Source organism: Anomaloglossus baeobatrachus, chromosome 9 (assembly GCF_048569485.1).
Source record: "Anomaloglossus baeobatrachus isolate aAnoBae1 chromosome 9, aAnoBae1.hap1, whole genome shotgun sequence".
NCBI classification, from domain to species: Eukaryota; Metazoa; Chordata; class Amphibia; order Anura; family Aromobatidae; genus Anomaloglossus; species Anomaloglossus baeobatrachus.
Window position 1 is genome coordinate 202,026,723 of NC_134361.1, and position 20,661 is coordinate 202,047,383.

The 20,661-nt window shown below is 44.4% G+C and overlaps 1 protein-coding gene across 1 annotated transcript in view; it reads left to right on the forward strand.

Annotated features, from left to right (window-relative positions):
- Positions 1-8,291: 8,291 nt before the first annotated feature.
- DUSP9 (dual specificity phosphatase 9) overlaps positions 8,292-20,661 on the forward strand; it is a 49,630-nt gene continuing 37,260 nt past the window's right edge. The window contains exon 1 of the mRNA XM_075324262.1: positions 8,292-8,467. The gene's annotated coding sequence lies outside the window, so the exon portion shown is untranslated. The remainder of the gene's footprint in view (positions 8,468-20,661) is intronic.

Consider the following 20,661-nt stretch of genomic DNA (forward strand, 5'->3'; position numbering starts at 1 on the left):
TGGTGAGATGTCACACTAAGCGACGCTGCAGCGATCCCACCAGCAACCTGACCTGGCAGAGATCGCTGGAGCGTCACTACACGGGTTGCTGGTGAGCTGTCACACAGGCAGATCTCACCAGCAACCAGTGACCAGGCAGCAGCGCCGCGTGGAAGCGATGCTGCGCTTGGTAACTAAGGTAAATATCGGGTAACCAACCCGATATTTACCTTGGTTACCAGCGCACACCGCTTAGCGCTGGCTCCCTGCACACCTAGCCACAGTACACATCGGGTTAATTACCTGATGTGTACTCTGCTACGTGTGCAGGCAGCAGGAGCCGGCTTCTGCAGACGCTGGTAACCACGATAAACATCGGGTAACCAAGAAGCCCTTCCTTTGGTTACCCGATATTTACCTTCGTTACCAGCGTCCGCCACTCTCACACTGCCAGTGCCGGCTCTCTGTTCCCTGCACTCCTAGCCACAGTACACATCTGGTTAATTACCCGATGTGTACTGTGGCTACGTGTGCAGAGAGCAGGGAGCCGGCACTGACAGCTGAGAGCGGCGGACGCTGGTAACGAAGGTAAATATCAGGTAACCAAGGTAAGGGCTTCTTGGTTACCCGATGTTTACCGTGGTTACCAGCGTCCGCAGAAGCCGGCTCCTGCTGCCTGCACATTTAGTTGTTGCTCTGTCGCTGTCACACACAGCGATGTGCGCTTCACAGCGGGAGAGCAACAACTAAAAAATGGCGCAGGACATTCAGCAACAACCAGCGACCTCACAGCAGGGGCCGGGTTGTTGCTGGATGTCACACACAGCAACATCGCTAGCAACGTCACAAAAGTTGTTCGTTAGCAGCGATGTTGCTAGCGATGTTGCTTAGTGTGAAGTGGCCTTTACCTCTTGGTGGCCTTGTGTTTTGGAGTTTCAACCCTTCAGCTAAGGGGTTTACCTTTCCCTTTCACCTCTTTCAGGTTTCTGGGAGGTTTTACTTTATCTGTCTATTTGTGGCTCCCTTTAGCTTTCCTTCTCTACCTTATATGAACATGTTTTAGTTTCATCACTTGGGGTTTTTGGATCTTCATGCACACCTTCTTCTCCTTTTGTAGGCAGTATGTTGCGGCCTCCACTCTGATCCTTCAGGAGGTACAAGAAACCCCTCGACAGCCTTTTAGGGAGCCAGGTTTGAGGTGGTGTTTTGAGTTGTATGGCTAGGGTCTTTCTAGTCTGTACAGGGACCAGTTGCACTCATGTTGGTGCTGGCTGGCAGGCAGGACCATGGCTGAAAATGTCCTCAGCGGAGGAAGCGTCTGGTTGCCTTGTTGGGCCTCCAGAGTGGAGGCAACTAAGATCAGAAACTTTTAGTGTTTCCATAGAATATTTTTAGCGCTGATGTGCTGTATAATCTTGTTATATACACAGAGGGTTATTTGCTATTAAAACCGGATAAAGCCTTTTTGGAGTAGGGCAGTATGTAATTACGCCAGGAGCTTGATGGATTTGGTTAGTTAGATGACTTTAGTGGTCTTTACATCTGTGAGTAATCTGGAGATCGGCTACATGAAACTATTCAAGGAGAGGAGCTTCCAGGTTAAAGCTAAGACTGAAGTCAATGTATGGAAACACGGCTGTGACAAAACTGTGTACTATCACATCACTGCGCACATTATCTCTATAACATGACAACAGTGTGTATTACCCCTGTACTGTGACATCACTGTGTGTATTACCCCTGTACTGTGACATCACTGTGTGTATTACCCCTGTACTGTGACATCACTGTGTGTATTACCCCTGTACTGTGACATCACTGTGTGTATTACCCCTGTACTGTGACATCACTGTGTGTATTATCCCTGTACTGTGACATCACTGTGTGTATTACCCCTGTACTGTGACATCACTGTGTGTATTACCCCTGTACTGTGACATCACTGTGTGTATTACCCCTTTACTGTGACATCACTGTGTGTATTACCCCTTTACTGTGACATCACTGTGTGTATTATCCCTGTACTGTGACATCACTGTGTGTATTACCCCTGTACTGTGACATCACTGTGTGTATTACCCCTCTATTGTGACATCACTGTGTGTATTACCCCTGTACTGTGACATCGCTGTGTATATTATCCCTCTACTGTGACATCACTGTGTGTATTACCCCTGTACTGTGACATCGCTGTGTATATTATCCCTCTACTGTGACATCACTGTGTGTATTACCCCTGTCCTGTGACATCACCGTGTGTATTATCTCTGTACTGTGACATCACTGTGTGTATTATCTCTGTACTGTGACATCACTGTGTGTATTATCTCTGTACTGTGACATCACTGTGTGTATTACCCCTGTCCTGTGACATCACCGTGTGTATTATCTCTGTACTGTGACATCACCGTGTGTATTATCTCTGTACTGTGACATCACTGTGTGTACTATCTCTGTACTGTGACATCACTGTGTGTATTATCTCTGTACTGTGCCATCACTGTGTGTATTATCCCTCTACTGTGACATCACTGTGTGTATTACCCTTGTACTGTGGCATCACTGTGTATTATCCCTGTACTGTGACATCACTGTGTGTATTACCCCTTTAATGTGACATCACTGTGTGTATTACCTTTGTACTGTGACATCACGGTGTGTATTACCCCTGTACTGTGACATCACTGTGTGTATTATCTCTGTACTGTGACATCACTGTGTGTATTATCCCTGTACTGTGACATCACTGTGTGTATTATCCCTGTACTGTAACATCACTGTGTATTATCCCTGCACTGTGACATCACTGTGTGTATTACCCCTGTACTGTAACATCACTGTGTATTATCCCTGCACTGTGACATCACTGTGTGTATTATCCCTGTACTGTGACATCACTGTGTGCATTACCCCTGTACTGTGACATCACTGTGTGTATTATCCCTGTCCTGTGACATCACTGTGTGTATTATCCCTGTACTGTAACATCACTGTGTGTATTATCCCTGTACTGTGAGAACACTGTGTGTATGATCCCTGTACTGTGACATCACTGTGTGTATTACCCCTGTACTGTGACATCGCTGTGTGTATTATCCCTGTCCTGTGACATCACTCTGTGTATTATCCCTGTCCTGTGACATCACTGTGTGTATTATCCCTGTACTGTGACATCACTGTGTGTATGATCCCTGTACTGTGACATCACTGTGTGTATTATCCCTGTACTGTGACATCACTGTGTGTATTATCCCTGTACTGTGAGAACACTGTGTGTATTATCCCTGTACTGTGACATCACTGTGTGTATTACCCCTGTACTGTGACATCACTGTGTATTATCCCTGTACTGTGACATCACTGTGTGTATTATCCCTGTACTGTGACATCACTGTGTGTACTATCCCTGTACTGTGACATCACTGTGTGTATTATCCCTGTACTGTGACATCACTGTGTGTATTATCCCTGTACTGTGACATCACTGTGTGTATTATCCCTGTACTGTGACATCACTGTGTGTATTATCCCTGTACTGTGACATCACTGTGTGTATTACCCCTGTACTGTGACATCACTGTGTATTACCCCTGTACTGTGACATCACTGTGTGTATTATCCCTGTACTGTGACATCACTGTGTGTATTACCCCTGTACTGTGACATCACTGTGTGTATTACCCCCTTACTGTGACATCACTGTGTGTATTACCCCTGTACTGTGACATCACTGTGTGTATTATCCCTGTACTGTGACATCACTGTGTGTATTATCCCTGTACTGTGACATCACTGTGTGTATTATCCCTGTACTGTGACATCACTGTGTGTATTACCCCCTTACTGTGACATCACTGTGTATTATCCCTGTACTGTGACATCACTGTGTGTATTATCCCTGTACTGTGACATCACTGTGTGTATTATCCCTGTACTGTGACATCACTGTGTGTATTACCCCTGTACTGTGACATCGCTGTGTGTATTATCCCTGCACTGTGACATCACTGTGTGTATTACCCCTGTACTGTGACATCACTGTGTGTATTATCCCTGTACTGTGACATCACTGTGTGTATTACCCCTGTACTGTGACATCACTGTGTGTATTATCCCTGTACTGTGACATCACTGTGTGTATTACCCCTGTACTGTGACATAACTGTGTCTATTATCCCTGTACTGTGACATCACTGTGTGTATTACCCCTGTACTGTGACATAACTGTGTCTATTATCCCTGTACTGTGACATCACTGTGTGTATTATCCCTATACTGTGACATCACTGTATGTATTATCTCTATACTGTGACATCACTGTATGTATTATCCCTGTACTGTGACATCACTGTGTGTATTAGCCCCTTACTGTGACATCACTGTGTTTTATCCCTGTACTGTGACATCACTGTGTGTATTATCCCTGTACTGTGACATCACTGTGTGTATTATCCCTGTACTGTGACATCACTGTGTGTATTACCCCTGTACTGTGAAATCACTGTGTGTATTACCCCTCTATTGTGACATCACTGTGTCTATTACCCCTGTACTGTGACATCGCTGTGTATATTATCCCTGTACTGTGACATCACTGTGTGTATTACCCCTGTACTGTGACATCACTGTGTGTATTACCCCTGTACTGTGACATCGCTGTGTATATTATCCCTCTACTGTGACATCACTGTGTGTATTACCCCTGTACTGTGACATCACCATGTGTATTACCCCTGTCCTGTGACATCACCGTGTGTATTATCTCTGTACTGTGACATCACTGTGTGTATTATCTCTGTACTGTGACATCACTGTGTGTATTATCTCTGTACTGTGACATCACTGTGTGTATTGTCCCTGTACTGTGACATCACTTTGTGTATTATCCCTGTACTGTGACATCACTGTGTGTATTACCCCTGTACTGTGACATCACCGTGTGTATTACCCCTGTACTGTGACATCACTGTGTGTATTATCTCTGTACTGTGCCATCACTGTGTGTATTATCCCTCTACTGTGACATCACTGTGTGTATTATTATTATTATTATTATTTATTTATAGAGCACCATTAATTCCATGGTGCTGTACATGAGAAGGGGGTTACATACAAAATACGTATACAAGTTACAGTAGACAGACTAGTACAGAGGGAAGAGGGCCCTACCCTTGCGGGCTTACATTCTATAGGATTATGGGGAGGAGACAATTGTACTGTGGCATCACTGTGTATTATCCCTGTACTGTGACATCACTGTGTGTATTACCCCTTTAATGTGACATCACTGTGTGTATTATCCCTCTACTGTGACATCACTGTGTGTATTACCCCTGTACTGTGACATCACGGTGTGTATTACCCCTGTACTGTGACATCACTGTCTGTATTATCCCCTGTACTGTGACATCACTGTGTGTATTATCCCTGTACCGTGACATCACTGTGTGTATTATCCCTGTACCGTGACATCACTGTGTGTATTACCCCTGTACTGTAACATCACTTTGTATTATCCCTGCACTGTGACATCACTGTGTGTATTATCCCTGTACTGTGACATCACTGTGTGTATTACCCCTGTACTGTGACATCACTGTGTGTATTATTCCTGTACTGTGACATCACTGTGTGTATTATCCCTGTACTGTGACATGACTGTGTGTATTACCCCTGTACTGTGACATCACTGTGTGTATTATCCCTGTCCTGTGACATCACTGTGTGTATTATCCCTGCACTGTGACATCACTGTGTGTATTACCCCTGTACTGTGACATCACTGTGTGTATTATCCCTGTACTGTAACATCACTGTGTGTATTATCCCTGTACTGTGAGAACACTGTGTGTATGATCCCTGTACTGTGACATCACTGTGTGTATTATCTCTGTACTGTGACATCCCTGTGTGTATTATCCCTGTACTGTGACATCACTGTGTGTATTATCCCTGTACTGTGACATCACTGTGTATTATCCCTGTACTGTGACATCACTGTGTATATTATCCCTGTACTGTGACATCACTGTGTGTATTACCCCTGTACTGTGACATCACTGTGTGTATTATCCCTGTACTGTGACATCACTGTGTGTATTACCCCTGTACTGTGACATCACTGTGTGTATTATACCTGTACTGTGACATCACTGTGTGTATTATCCCTGTACTGTGACATCACGGTGTGTATTATCCCTGTACTGTGACATCACTGTGTGTATTACCCCTGTACTGTGACATCACTGTGTGTATTATTCCTGTACTGTGACATCACTGTGTGTATTATCCCTGTACTGTGACATCACTGTGTGTATTATCCCTGTACTGTGACATCACTGTGTGTATTATCCCTGTACTGTGAGAACACTGTGTGTATTATCCCTGTACTGTGACATCACTGTGTGTATTACCCCTGTACTGTGACATCACTGTGTATTATCCCTGTACTGTGACATCACTGTGTGTATTATCCCTGTACTGTGACATCACTGTGTGTATTATCCCTGTACTGTGAGAACACTGTGTGTATTATCCCTGTACTGTGACATCACTGTGTGTATTACCCCTGTACTGTGACATCACTGTGTATTATCCCTGTACTGTGACATCACTGTGTGTATTATCCCTGTACTGTGAGAACACTGTGTGTATTATCCCTGTACTGTGACATCACTGTGTGTATTATCCCTGTACTGTGACATCACTGTGTGTATTATCCCTGTACTGTGACATCACTGTGTGTATTATCCCTGTACTGTGACATACTGTGTGTTTTACCGCTGTACTGTGACATCACTGTGTGTATTATCCCTATACTGTGACATCACTGTATGTATTATCCCTATACTGTGACATCACTGTGTGTATTATCCCTGTACTGTGACATCGCTGTGTGTATTATCCCTGTACTGTGACATCACTGTGTGTATTATCCCTGTACTGTGACATCACTGTGTGTATTACCCCTGTACTGTGACATCACTGTGTATTATCCCTGTACTGTGACATCACTGTGTATTATCCCTGTACTGTGACATCACTGTGTGTATTATCCCTATACTGTGACATCACTGTATGTATTATCCCTATACTGTGACATCACTGTGTGTATTATCCCTGTACTGTGACATCGCTGTGTGTATTATCCCTGTACTGTGACATCACTGTGTGTATTATCCCTGTACTGTGACATCACTGTGTGTATTACCCCTGTACTGTGACATCACTGTGTATTATCCCTGTACTGTGACATCACTGTGTATTATCCCTGTACCGTGACATCACTGTGTGTATTATCCCTATACTGTGACATCACTGTATGTATTATCCCTATACTGTGACATCACTGTGTGTATTATCCCTGTACTGTGACATCACTGTGTGTATTACCCCTGTACTGTGACATCACTGTGTGTATTATCCCTGTACTGTGACATCGCTGTGTGTATTATCCCTGTACTGTGACATCGCTGTGTGTATTATCTCTGTACTGTGACATCACTGTGTGTATTATCCCTGTACTGTGACATCACTGTGTGTATTATCCCTGTACTGTGACATCACTGTGTGTATTACCCCTGTACTGTGACATCACTGTGTGTATTATCCCTGTACTGTGACATCACTTTGTGTATTACCCCTGTACTGTGACATCACTGTGTGTATTATCCCTGTACTGTGACATCACTGTGTGTATTACCCCTGTACTGTGACATCACTGTGTGTATTATCCCTGTACTGTGACATCACTGTGTGTATTATTATGGTACCAACCAATGTCGGCAGATTGTCTTCTCATCTCCATAGTCAATGTCCTCCAGCATCTGGCAGCATCCATACACATCAGGTTGTGGCCAGATGCCCCTGACAATGAGGAATAAGCAGCTTCATTCTCTATATTCATCTCAATGAATGCGCTAGTTTTATTCATTTTTTTTTTTACTGCAAAGCATTTGCCAAAAAATCTTGATTGGCACTTCTTCTCGGCCTACCCAAATGGCCCCAGCAGGAATGCAGGAGTTAATTCTCTCTCATTCCTGAAGATGATCATTACACAGGCTCAGTCGTGAAAATGACTCAGAAATCCCCAGGCCCCCACTTTCCTGTGTAACCTGACATCAACCCAGGCCTCTGGTACAATGAGACCCCTCCCCGAATCCCAGATCATCCAGTATGGAGCAGCAGGCTGGGCTTCAGGTTGTACACAGCCTGCACGTGTACTGGGAGGAGGATACTGGGGAGTGATGGAAGGAGAAGAGGAGGGAGGCATAGGGGCTTGCTTCTTTTTTTTTTTTTTTTTGCAAGAGGAAACACAGCAGCCAAGCTGTGCTGGAAATCATTAAAAGTCTTGCTTGCCTGCCAGCGTGCAAAGACAAGAGGCGAAAGACTGAAGCAGGTTCTCTCGCCCTTTTCTGGTCTTCCTAAATGTTCTTCGAATGTACCAGGACCACCAGGTCGAAGGGTGGACTTTATCCCATCTTGCCAGGTAAGACATTGCCATACTGGAACTCGCTGTCTGCATCTGGAGTGGGCGGTAGGGCTCGGGGGAGAACTGCAAGGAAGTCCTCTTTTTGGTGGAAGGGTGGAGGGTTCGCGAAAACAGCTAGGCGAGGAATAGAGAAGGATGTAATGAAAAGATGGATGGAAGTATAAAAATAAATTCCCTTACATCATCAATATATACTCAGTAGTAGATTACATTCTTTCGGGTGGAAGGTGAAAGATTGGAGAAGACTTGACCATTGACCCAAAAGTTCTTTGGTTGGGTACTAGTAAAGTGTCACCCATTGACCAAATGATAGACAAATTATGGCCATAGCACCAACAATTTTTAACTCTTCCCCCACGATTTCTTCTACAACATTTTTCCAGCTAATTAGAAGCAGACGGGGCACCAAGGAGAATGAGGAAAAAGTTCTATCAGGCAAAGGTTGCCACCACATTTTGTGATCTCGAATAAGTCCATAAACTTGATGGACATTTGTCTTTTTCTGAACGCACAATGTAGGAGTTCTTGGCTTCTCCTAAAATCCTTCACTCGGAAACCCCTAATTAACCATGTAGCCGAACATATATGGGTCAAGTCGTTTTGGCCAGTAGAAGGCATTGTTGGAGACCTCATGGGAATGTGTTGATGTTAGTCAATGTGGGTGTTTGGGCAAACATTATGTGGTTCGGGATAAACAATTAATACAAGTCGGAGGAATCCAAATGAAACGATGACAATATGCATGCAGAACGGACCAAATATGTCCCCTGTGCTTGCCAGGAGGATAAAATTAGTTCCATAAACGCAGTGATGATGATGCTGAGAACATGCTTTCCCGGATCTGTCATATGCCTGGCAATGTAGATCGTAAAAGTCAAAGGATAATAAGGCTTTTCCATGACGGGTATCAAAAGCTTTCAATAAAATTAATCTCTTCTAAATCAACAAATTGTCTTCATAGAGACCTATTGCATGCATTTCGGGTGTCCTAATATGGGCACATCAGGACTTATTTGGGAAGCTCGGTGTTCGATGACTGGTGCCAAGCTTTTTTGGAGTCAATGGATTCACATCTCTCCAAAATTTTGACCGGTGATTTCTTGATATTCAAAGGTTGACATATGTGAGTAGGAATCTTGGGTAGGAACATGGAGAAGAAGGGTTGGAAGCCCCAAAGCTCATAGAGCTATTCCATGCATTTCGGGTGTCCTAATATGGGTACATTAGGACTTATTTGGGAAGTTGGGTCTTCAACGATTGGTGCCAAGATTTTTTGGAGTCATTTGATTCACATCTTGCCAAAATATTGACCGGTGATTTCTTGATTTACAATGGTTGGCGTATGTGAGTAGGATTCTTGGGTAGAACCAAGGAGAAGAAGGGTTTGAAGCCCGAAAGCTCATAGAGACCTATTCCATGTATTTCAGGTGTCCTAATATGGGCACATAAGGACTTATTTGGGAAGCTGGGTGTTCAATGACTGGTGCCAAGCTTTTTTAGAGCTAATCTTTTCAAAATTTCGACCAGTGATTCCTTGGTAAACAAAGGTTGATGTATGTGAGTAGGATTCTTGGGTAGGACCACGGAGAAGAAGGGTTGGAAGCCTTAATGTTCACCGTTTCTTCTCTCTTCCCCCTTATTCTTACCCATCTCTGATTTCTCTCTCTCCCGCTTCCCTCTGTGTCTTTCCCCTCTGTCTCTGCTTTTTTCCTCCCTCTCTCCAGTACGGAGGCGATCAGCACATTTTCCATGCTCTGTAAAGCTTTTGATTCACAAGTAGGGATGTAACAGCTTCACGCAGATTCCTGCCCAGTCGCTGCTTCCAGGCTGATGTTATAAAGGAGACTTTGTGCCGAGATGTGATGTAGTGGTGAAAAACCACTAAACGGAATTTTAGGGGGGATCGCCTGAGGGCGATGGACTTCAGAGAATAACATGAAGAAGCGGCTTTATAGTCTAGACCCCTATAAATAGGAAACCTTAGCGTATTTTTAAGACAGAGATCACGGGTCATGCTCTGTTACACGTCTATTGGAACCTCCTTGGAGTTGGTTTGTCCTTCCCTCATTCTTAAATATCTCATGAATTCCTCAATGCTTTTTTTCGTGGAGTCTTAAAGACATATTACACATGGGACACATTGTGTTGTCTACCAAATCTTCCCCTCATTCTCCAAGAATTCCCAGTCCTAAAATTTTGGATGGGTCTTGTTTCCAGTTTATAAAGTGGTTACCAAAACAAGTCATATATATATATATATATATATATATATATATATATATATATATAAACCTCTTGAACTTAGTATATGCTGAACAGGGTGTCTACGTTTTAGAAAATTCCCTACTGGAAATGAGATTACCATATGTTCAATTTAAAGGGAAGGTGTGGTGAGGAAGAAAAAAAAATTTTGGCTTGTGACTACTTTCGTGAAAGATATAGATCCAGGCAAGTAGAACGTAAAGGGTTTGTGTTATTAGGGTACAGGGTCATGGAGACTGAGCCATAAAGGAAAGCTGCTAAGAATCTGTGGCTCTTGTGGACATGGCCTGTCCTTGTATTAGATAAATGATAATCTGTATGGCCTTCTACGTTTGCTCTGTAGTAGTTAGTGTAGGAGAAATAAGCCCAAGTCAATTTCAGCTGATCACTGAAGGTGCAGTTCGCGGGACTCCCAACCAATTTTGCTGGAGGTCTCAGGAACTTCATCTGATCACCGAATGTCCAGTTCCTGAGACTCCCAACAACTTTTTCTAGAGGTCTCGGGAACTTCAGCTGATCACTGAAGGTCCAGTTCTCGAGACTCCCAACCAATTTTGCCCAAGGTCTCAGGAACTTGAGCTGATGACTGAAGGTCCAGTTCTCGAGACTCCCAACCAATCTTGCCAGAGGTCTCAGGAACTTCAGCTGATCACTGAAGGTCCAGTTCTTGAGACTCCCAACCAATTTTGCCAGAGGTCTCAGTAGCCTCATCCCACTGAACCAATAGCTATCATGTTAAAGGGTTTGTTAACATTCCCTCCAAACATCCAACAAATAGTTGGATGGTGGCTACATACAACTAATAAGGATTGTCCAAGGGTGGTGAAGAGAGTCTGAAGAGTGGTAGATTAGATGGTACTAGAGGTCGTCTACATCCTCACTGAAGAGACAATTTGTATACTGAATCAAAACTTGATAATCTGTTTGCTTCCTGGTGAGATTTTTTGTTATCCCCTTTGCTTTTCTTTGTAGTGTTCAGAGACTTCTATTATGTAGAGCAGGGGTCCCCAACCTGTGGCTTGAGAGCCACATGAGGTTCGCGGGCCCGTGATATGTGGCTCGTGGCTGTCTTCCAGCTTGGTGCATAAGCTCCTGGTCTTGCAAACAGCTATGAAAAGCAGGTCTCCAGATGGTGACTTTTGTGAGTAGCCCAAATGCGGGTATGGTTGGAACCCCTGGATCTCAGTATACTCCCTCGCTGTGATTTAGGTGGAAAAGCTTTGGCTATCAATATAATGGTGATGGTGTCTCTGGGTGTCACTGCTGTGAGGAGAGTATGAGCTGGATGTGGCTCGTGACCCTGTCTCAGAGCTGGATGTGGCTCTCATGGTCAGAAGGTATGGGGACGTCTGATGCAGAGTATACTTTTCGAAGAAAAGTCATGAAGTCCTTGAGATGTCCTCAACGAAACAGGTCACCATTTCCTCTCCCATAGATCTTGTGGTTTTGTCTCTTATACTGCTGCATAATTAGGCAGATTTATCATGCGGAAGAAGCTCCAAAACACCCAAATAATGGCCATATTAGTTGTAGTGGGATTTTAAGAAACATTGACTGTATTTCTAAATAAGCTTCTCTTACGATATCCTCCTCCAGCGGCAGCGGCAGTGAAATATAACCACTGGCAAAATCAAATTATGACCTGCAGAATCCTCCAAGACAGTGGGTGTTTGTTTCTCGTTTCTTTTTGTATTCTTCTTCCTGACAACAGGAAATGTTCTCGTTGAACGCCACCACGCAGATGTTTCTCATTAATTAGGACTATAACCCCTGCATTTGTCTATGTAATGCCAAGAGTGACGGTGGCAGACCTAAATTATTGCATGAGCTTCTCTTCGGAGAGTCATCCATGAAAATCAGCTCCTGATCTATTTTGGCTAGGATCACCCAAGCGTATCTGCAATTCCTGACTTGTATTTTTGGAAACCGTGAAGGAAGGAGACCTCCTCTTGATGACTTTACAATCATGGACAGTAGTTTCTCCTCTGTTAAAGAAATGGATACTTAATCCTTACTCAGAAACTCTACAAATCAGAGTTTTGGAGTCTTGGTTCCAACTCTAGGAGTTCACTGGAAGACGGCAAGAGCTGATACTGTTAAAGGGGTTGTCTTATGATGACCACCTCTGTTGAGTTAGTAAATTGTCCTTGATCTATCAATATTGTTCCAGAAAATTAAGTATTTTTCTCAGAAACTCATATTTTGTTATACACATGCTTATTTCCATTGCAACAACACAAAAAAAGCAAATTGGACATAATTTCACACAAAACTCCAAAAATGCGCCGGGAAAAATTGTTGTCCCCCTCAACGTAATATTTGGTCGCACACCCTTTACCCTTTGGAATAAATATCTGCAATCAATAATTTCCTATAACTGTCCACAAGCTTCTTACTCCTCTCACCTAGAATATCGGACTCTTCTTTATAAACTTCTCCAGGTCTCTCATATTTGAAGGCGTCTTCTCCCAATTTTAACATCTCTCCACAGGTGTCAATGGGATTTAGATCCGGACTCATTACTGCCACTTCAGAACTTTCCAGTGCTTTGTTGCCATCCATTTCTGGGGCTTCTTGAAGTTTGTTTTTCTGGAAGACCCATGACCTGGGATGCAAACACAGCTTTCTGGTATTTGGCATTACATTGCCACCCAAAATCCTTTGGTAATCTTCATATTTCATGGTGTCTTGCACACAGTCAGGGCCCCACTGTCAAAGGCAGCAAAACATCCCCAAAACATATCTCAGCCTCCACCATATTTGACTGTAGGTAATGTGTTCTTTTCTTTGTAGGCCTCATTTTGTTTTAAGTAAGCAATAGAATGGTGTGCTTTACCAAAAAGCTCTATCTTGGTCTCATCTGTCCACAAGACGCTTTACCAGAAGGATTTGCAGTTTAGCTTTTTTATGTCCCTGTGTCAGCAGTGGGGTCCTCCTGGGTCTCCCGCCATAGTGTTTAAATTCATTCAAATGTAAACTGATATTTTGCACAGTCACCGATACACCCTTGCCACAAACTTGAAACAAACTTGTTTACCCACAATTTTAGAAAAGTACCAACAATTTGGTGTGAAATTATGTACCAATTTGCCTTTTTGTCTGTGTTTATTTTTGTGTTGTTCCAATATAAATAAAGGAAATAAACATGTGTACAGTATAACAAAACATGTAATTACAATTATTTTATAGGAGAAATATTTCATTTTCTTGAACAGTTTCAAGAGTGCCAACACTTTAACCCATGACTGTATATGAGGGCGGGGTCTCCGTACATGTTTTTTTATATTTTTTTTTATCTATCCATTTTTAATTGTAACTTTTTGTAATGCTTACGGCTGGAGTAGAGACAGTGAGTGGATTAGTGGACCCACTGGACCATAGAAAATACCCGGGCTTACAATTTAATGGAAGAGGCTTAGCTAAACGCCCACCCCGGGGCAGACGCCAGGTACCACTCCCAGGGCAGTGACCGGTATTATGGAAGCTGACCCCCAGAGCATGTGATGGACTTAGGAATAGACGGGTACAGGCGGGGTAACTGAGGCAGGCTAGACAGACAGGTACGGACAGTAATGGTGGGCACAATAGGGATAGACAGGTATGGGAAGGCAGGTACTAGAGACGGACACAAGGCTAATGGGACCTGACAACTAGCTAGTAAATTGGAACACTGACAGAATGCATTGCGCAGGCACCTCCCCTAATGGGAGGGTGCCTTAAATACATAGGCTGAGAGGCTTTTCCTGGAAATGGTACACGCATGCACCGTAAGCACACTCCCAGGAGACCTGGGCTGCATGCACAGGTCTCGGGAGTGGAAGGAGGCAGCAGCTTACGAGCACACGTGGATGGCTGGGAGTGTGGGGGAGGACGCAACCCGACCGGGGCAGTGAGTAAGTCGGCGTATCTGCAGGATCGCCAGCGCTACACTTTTGTTCTATATACATTTTCTTTAGTCAACATAGGACAAGTATTATAAAAATAGGCATTATAATAACAGTATTGATAATTTTCTTTATCATCGACAACACATTTAAAGCAACGATGGCGCTATTGTAGGGTTCTCCCATTCTACTTATAGATAGTGATGTGTCCCCTCCAAAAAAACAGGGATGTCCCTTAGTAGGTCAGCCAAAATGAATGATATAGTCTCAGTGCCCATCTATCACGTTAGTTTCTAAAATAAAAAGTATAAATATTGCGCTGTTCATAGAAAACGCAGAACTAAATTGATGGGGCCCTGTAATCACAGATGCGGATGTGCTTCCCCTTTAAGTTCCTGTAATAAGTTTGATTTATTTACTGAAGAATCCGGAGGAAAAACTTCCTCAGATGCCTGAAGAATGTACATATGTCGTCCAAATGGTACAATCGCTGGAATCAAACCCATGACCTCTGGCTACAGCGATGACCCTGGTTCCTCGCCACCCATCGCCACATATTTGCTCAAGGTGGATCTCTTCCACCCCCTTCCATTATTATAAGCTGTGGAATAATAAAAGACAACAAAAAAAACTAAATAAAAAATCAAAGCAAAGCTAAATTACGAAAATTGTCCGAAAGATCTGTTCTTAGGAGAGCCTCATTTAGTTAAAGGGAAATCAACCCCCTAAATAGTTAAAGAAATACATCTGTTTACTATAGAAATTGGAACCAGGTTTGAGTTGCCGTAATTGTGTCTTCAATAGGCTCTGCGGCTTGAGGAATCGGGGACATCCCTAAAGCAAACATCACATACACTGGGGCTGAGTATTACTGTTCACTGGCGACTCCAAATGTAAACATAAGAAGTCGTCTTAAAAAAGTAATTACCGCTGGTTTAATATCACTTTTAATTCCCTAATTTCGTGACTTATAAAAGTAAAAAATATGGGTCCCTTTAGTGGTAATTTTCATGGCCTTTATTAAGTAGGTGCAGCTCACAGGATCCTCAGGGGCGTGTCTATAGACTGCTCTGCATAATTAACCTGTGAGCCACGCCTCCCTGGTAAATATTGTAAACATTTGCACCAAATAAAAAAGCCCCATATGTCTGGAACTGTATGATGGATTTAAAAAAAACAAACAAACAACTCAGGGGAGCAGAGGGAATAAAATAAGAGCAAAACATTGGCCACTTTTGAAACAACTCAGGAGAGTAGAGGGAATTAAATAAGAAAAAAAATTGGCCAATTTTGGTAACAAGTCTTCTTTATAGTGAATTGTGCTTCTGAATCTATTGGTCCCTCGTAGGCATACTTTACAGATCTCCCCGTGGGAAAAAGTGAGGACCTCCTTGACATATTGGCATTGTTTTTAGGTCTTTATCAGACCTACAAGATTGTCTCTCTCTACGACTTGTCCTACCGTATCCCTCACGGCCGATGTAGGGGCAGCGAGTGGGATTAGTGGACCCACTAGACCACAGGGAAGACCTGGGCTTACCTTTTAGTGGGAGGGGCTTAACTAAGTGCCCACCGCAAGGCAGACATTAGGTACCACTTCCTGGGCAGTGACCGGGACTGTGGCAGCTGATCCCAGGGCAGGTGACGGACTCAGGAATTGACAGGTACAGGTGGGGTGACTGCGGCACGTTGGACAGGCGGGTAAGGACAGGAATGGTGGGCACGGCAGGGAAACACAGGTATGGGGAGGCAGGCAATGGAGATGGACACAGGGATAACAAGGCAGGGGCTGAGGACCTGACAACTAACTAGCTAACAGACTGGAGACTGACTGACTAACTAAGGCATTGCGCAGGCACCTCCCCTAATGGGAGGATGCCTTAAACACACAGTGCCTCTCAGCTATAGTCTAAGATGCATTTCTGGAAAATGGCATGTTGGCCCTTTAAGAGGAGGGCCGGTGTGCACGCGCATCTTAGGGGCAATCCTAAGAACCCTGTGCGGCATGTACAGGGCCCGGGAGGGGAAGGAGGCGGCAGCACATGTGGATGGGCGGGACCGACCGAAGCGGTGAGTAGGTTGGCGTCTCTGCAGAAACGCCGGCGCTACACCTACATTACGCAGACATTCCTTTTATTTCAGTGAGCAATGTGTAATGTCTAGTTTCCTCTGTGGTGGCGCTGAAGGGAAGTTGAACATTTACCGGCAATCCAATCCACCAATGATCGAGTGGACATGAGCCGTTATTTGGGAACTGGTGTTATTGTTTGGTGATTATAAGCTAGAACTGGTGTGAATCAATTTGCAGGACCTGATCTAGAGACCATGTCAGTAATAGGTGGCCATTGGACAACCTCTTCCTACGTAACCAGGCCGGGTAATCATAAGACGATCCAGGAATGCTAAGAAATGGCTCTCAATGCTCCCAGCACGGGTAATCATAAGAAGATCCAGGAATGCCAACAGGTGGTTCTCAAGACTCCCGGACGGGTATTCATAAGAAGATCCAGGAATGCCAAGAGGTGACTCTCAAGGCTCCTGGCCGGGTAATCATAAGAAGATTCAGGAATGCCAAGAGGTGGCTCTCAAGGCTCCCGGCCGGGTAATCATAAGAAGATCCAGGAATACTACAGGTGACTTTCAAGGCTCCTGGCCGGGTAATCATAAGAAGATCCAGGAATGCCAACAGGTGACTCTCAAGGCTCCCGGCCGGGTAATCATAAGAAGATCCAGGAATACCAACAGGTGGTTCTCAAGACTCCTGGCCGGGCATTCCTAAGATGATCTAGGAATGCCAAGAGGTGGCTCTCAAGGCTCTCGGCCGGGTATTCATAAGAAGATCCAGGAATGCCAAGAGGTGGCTCTCAAGACTCCAGTCCAGTGGCCATAGATTACTGACATAATCGATGGTACTACAGATCGATTCACACCAACTCTATTATTGGCTTGTCTAAATGGAGCTCCAGTGATTAGCTAGTTTTCAAGGGACCTATGTAACAAGCAGGAGTTATCCAATGCCCACAATCCCTTTAAGTGGAGAATGGGGTCGGTGTAAAACTCATTAAATAGTACATAATACTACAGGTGACTTTCAAGGCTCCTGGCCGGGTAATCATAAGAAGATCCAGGAATGCCAACAGGTGACTCTCAAGGCTCCCGGCCGGGTAATCATAAGAAGATCCAGGAATACCAACAGGTGGTTCTCAAGACTCCTGGCCGGGCATTCCTAAGATGATCTAGGAATGCCAAGAGGTGGCTCTCAAGGCTCTCGGCCGGGTATTCATAAGAAGATCCAGGAATGCCAAGAGGTGGCTCTCAAGACTCCAGTCCAGTGGCCATAGATTACTGACATAATCGATGGTACTACAGATCGATTCACACCAACTCTATTATTGGCTTGTCTAAATGGAGCTCCAGTGATTAGCTAGTTTTCAAGGGACCTATGTAACAAGCAGGAGTTATCCAATGCCCACAATCCCTTTAAGTGGAGAATGGGGTCGGTGTAAAACTCATTAAATAGTACATGATGTGTTTTTTATTTCGGAACATCTGCAGGTTGTGACCAACCAACGTAACCAATTTTTTTTTTCTGAAGAACATAAAGGATTTTTGGCAGTGGCTCGAAAACATTTTTTTTACCAAAATAGAACTTTTATACATCATTTTTCCCCGCTCGGCCCTCCTCTGTTCTTACTCCATCTTGTAGCTATTAACTCCTCACAAACTTGCCAAAAACCACCTCATTTATATAATCCATTACCTCCTTCCATAATATCATAAGAAAAAATTCCACCACATAGAAAAAAACAACTCAATATGTGTAGAATATTGTATGAGGCTTCAGTCTTTGAAGCCCACTCAGCTTCCTGGTGGGACCATAATTCGGGTGGTCAGATAACTTAGCACACCACCGCATTTATATACAAGCTGTTTTCAGTACTTCTTGACATCTTGGACTGGACAACAAGGCGTGATGGACTACAAGGCCTACCAGTGATGTGACTTGAAGCTTGTGGCCCAGGGCAAAACCCCCAACTATCATGCGTCTTTAATAGTGATGGCCTTCTAATATAGGACAAAGGGAACTAATAATGCCACCTTTGTGTCCCTTCACGGGTATAAAAAGATAACCTTTATGCGCAGTTAATTTGAATGACTTGCCGAGATTGCGCCGGGACGTTGACGTCTTCTAGGCTATGGCTCCCTGCTCTATTTAAGGGTCATTTTGGGAACATCAGTCCAGAAGTTCGGTGTATGTACACCCCTCTATCATTGATGCTAGTTTGATTTGGTGGCCATTTGTGATATCATCATGGTGGCATGATCCACATTTGACCTTGTGCCAGGCTGCCTAATCAAAAGAAGACACTTATGCCATTGGGTAAGAGATGGTTCTCATTTTCCTGCTCAGTTGCCACACATTAGTAATGTGGACGCTGGACCAGGTTCTACAAATCAATTTGCCCCAACTCCAATTATGAGCTCATAATAAGTTATTATTAGCCAAGTTCAATGGCACAATGTAGTGAGGACTTACTCAATGCCCCGACCCAGCCGCGTCCTCCCCCACACCTACCTGGTCATCCACATGTGCTGCTGTCTCCTTCTTCTCCCAGGGCCTGTTCTCGCAGCCCAGGTTTCCCGAGAGTGTGCTTAGGGCATGCGCACACTGGCTCTTTCAGGATATGCCTCTCAATCTATGGCTGAGAGGCACTATGTATTTAAGGCACCCTCCCATTAGGGGACGTGCCTGTGCAACGCTCCTAGTTAGTGTTTCAGTCCGCTACCTAGCTAGTTGTCAGGTCCTGAGTCTTGCCCTGTTAGCCCTATGTCTTTTTCCAGTACCTGCCTTCCCACACCTGCCTGCCCCTGCCATACCCATAATTTCTGTCCGTACCCACCTGTCCAGCCTGCCTCATTCACCCCGCCTGTACCCGGCGATTCCTGAGTTCGTCACCTGCCCTGGAACTGGTACCTGGCGTCCACTTCATGGTGGACCTCTCATTTAAGGGTAAACCTGGGTTCTCCCCTGTGGTCCAGTGGGTTCAATACTCCCGCTTGCTGCCCCTATACCGGTCACAACCGTTACACACAGAAAGCAGAATAGGATTTTAGGGACTCTCAAATTGTGTCCTCTTCACACCTCAACGTAATCTCTTCCCCTGGGTTCGAGTTCTTTGAAAAATCTGGATTTCGGTCAATGGCTAGCAGAGATTTCAGACTCTTCTCATTTTCGCCCTATGTGTCGGTGGAGTGGCCCCAAGGAGGGCTGTATTTATTGATTAATCTTCTTGTGTTGTGTGAAAAGGCGTAAAATCCCTTCCTCCACAAAAACTTGGCCAAACGTGGAGCTTTGCTATAAATATCCCAAAGTCTGATCATGCTGGAACACTTTTCTAAATCTTATTTTGCTCATAGTTTCCTCCAGGCACTGGGATAATTGATACTGCTCTTACGGCTTTGCAATGTAGCGTCATCCCGGCAGTAAATATAATTGTTTCCCGTCTTACCAGGAGACATAAATGGCATGGTATCTGTTTATCACCCCGTTGCAGCCTGGAGCATCACATCTGTCCTCTTCTTTGTATATCGAGCGCCTTTGGTTTTTTTATTATCTGGCTCTACGGGGGTTAACAGAACATGGCGCTGGTGGGTAGCCGTGTGCCCGTCATGTTCTAGCTTGCTCAGGTAGCCACCTCCTGCCTCTCCTCACCTCAAACCATCCCGAAACCCCAAACCAGTCCCTACACGTTCTCCCGGCCAAGTCATTTTTTTTTTGTTTAAGGCCAACCCTTGGAAACGAGACACGGGCTGTTCCAGGAACCTGCAATTACACATCCAGGAAAATGAGGAGTGATGGCGGGCATGTTCCAGGGCTGTTTCCCTTGGAGCGAAGCACATTAACCCCATCACTGCCATTGATTTAGGGTCATTACCAGCTACGATGCCAGCTTGGTTTGTTACAACCTCCAGATTGCCTCCAGGGTTTTATTGGCAAGAGTGGTGGAAGGGGTTAAGGCCGACAGCTCGAGGACCCCTGATAGA